Source organism: Gavialis gangeticus, unplaced genomic scaffold (genome assembly GCF_001723915.1).
Source record: "Gavialis gangeticus isolate Ggan-Ray unplaced genomic scaffold, GavGan_comp1, whole genome shotgun sequence".
In the NCBI taxonomy this organism is placed as follows: domain Eukaryota; kingdom Metazoa; phylum Chordata; order Crocodylia; family Gavialidae; genus Gavialis; species Gavialis gangeticus.
In genome coordinates, this window is record NW_017728995.1 from 50,595,199 (window position 1) to 50,597,480 (window position 2,282).

Consider the following 2,282-nt stretch of genomic DNA (forward strand, 5'->3'; position numbering starts at 1 on the left):
GGACTTGATGATCTGCTCAGGTCCCCTCCGACCCCACATCTCTCTTTCCCACCCTGCCCCCAGTCAGTAAAATATATTTCGCATCAAAATACCATTTGTTTCAATTACATTTTGATTAAATATCCAAGGTTCACTTTGCTACATAAACATGGTAGGGGTAGCGATCACAGTGTACTGAGCGATTAAATGGTTACTGTCAACCTCAAAAGGAAAAATCACAGTATTGTGTGTGGTTCAAAAACCCTTAAGACAATGAATACAAGAGAGAATTTAATTTTTTTTTTTTTTAATTAAAATCAAGTAGCTTTCATGTAGACAGAATCACTTTTAAAACAAACCTAATACATTTATTTAAACAAAATGGAAAATTAAAAATAAGTAGTAAAATTTAAGTACCTTGCCCAAATTTTGCTTTAACTTCTAACAATTTAGGATTTTGTTCTGGTGTTAAATTAGGCAACATATCAGGCATATTTTTAAAGTTTTTCAGAATGAGAGAGTTTAGAAGGAAGTTCTTCTTTCCTAATCCATGTATTCTTAGGCACTGGGCGCAGTGTCTTTAGGTTTATCGTTATAATCTATGCCATGTCCCTGATCTTTTTGAAAGATTAATATGAAAACAACTACTCTAATAAAAGCTGACAGCATGTTGTCTTTTCTGCTCAAGGGTAGACCCTGACTGCTTAAAGTAGAGGAAAGGGATGTAGAATTTAAAGCTGGTCCTTTGGTTTAAGGAAAATGGGTGAGAACATATGAGACTACCTAGCATTGGATGTGGACAAAAAGGTTTTTACAAACAAGGGGATCAGCCATTAAAGGTTGCTTGGGACCCCTCATCTTATCAGGTGGCCAACAGAACATTACCACTTAAAACTGCCAGGGAAGGTAAAGCCCAGGGGTCTTCCTTTGATGGCTGTAATGCAGTTCAAACCAACGAAGCCATCCAACCTAAACTTTGCAGCCTAGCAATTGTTTCCCTCCATTGTCTCATGAAAATGACCACTGTAATTTGCATAGCAATTAGCTTGCAATCAGGCTTATTTTACACTTTCTAGTAAGCATCATAAAGGATATTTATCACACAATACAATATTAATGTCCTGAATCACTAGATTACAGTCTAGCAATTGTACTGTTGCAGCTGCTGGAGCCGAGGGAAATGGGTGTTCAGCCCTGAGGTGTACGTGTTCCCCGCCAGAACAATCCTGAAATGGAAGAGGATACCACTGTTTGTTGTAAGGACTGGGGCAGTAGATGTTCCCTTCTGCAATCTGCAGCCAATAGGCTCCCTCGTTCCTGCCCGTCTGTCCTTCAGCAACGGGTATGGTTCTCCCTTCTACTTCTCCTCATGTTCATGGGGGGCACTAGAAAGGAAAGGTTTGCGAATTTAGGGCATCTAAGACTGCAGGGACTGTTATTACGATTGGTTTCAATATGTCATGCTGGAGTGACAGGATGGGAAGTTTTACCCCCAAGCAAATAAGTGAGCATGACCAGTACAAAATCTGGCCCAAATTGGTGGTTACACATGCTAGTGATTTAGAACTCTATTTCTGCAGTTCCTGAGCTAGACAACTGTATCAACACAGTTCTCAGAAAGCTAAACAGCCTCACAAGGTAGAAAAACCTTAGAGTTAAGAGTAACCTGCTTCATTCTTAATGAAGAATTTACCTTTTTGAATGAAACTAGAGCCAGTCTTTGGCATATAATGGGGCCCTTCAGTATCAAGGTTATGAAAGGTTAAAAAACAAAACAACAAACAAACCCCAGAACAACCCCCCCAAAAAACAAAAAAACTAACCATGTTTCACTTGTGACTGCTCTGCAGATCAAATCAGATTTCTAAATTTCACTGCTCAGTGCACTGCATGTTGTCACAATTCAAAATTTTTCACTTTCCTGACAATAAGTTATGACTTGCCTTGCTGATACCTTAACTCTACCCATTAGAGTTTATCCACCTGGTGAGTCTTGTCATTTTTAAGCGCAAAGCCTGTTTTTAGTTTGTTTTGTTTTTTAATTATTATTTATTTGCACCCATCTTGATCCTGGGTTGCAATTCTTTCACAATGCTGTAAGGTAGTAATAAATCCTCATTATTATTCACATAATTTTTATCCAGAGATTTCCAGAAGATACAAAGGCTGAAGGAACATAAAGCTGTACTTGTTACGTACTAGTAGCTGCCCTGTATGATTTTACTAAAGACCCTTGTAAATGCAGTGATAAAAATCTACCTTCCCACTGAGAAATTTGAACACTGTGTCATAATAACCAAATT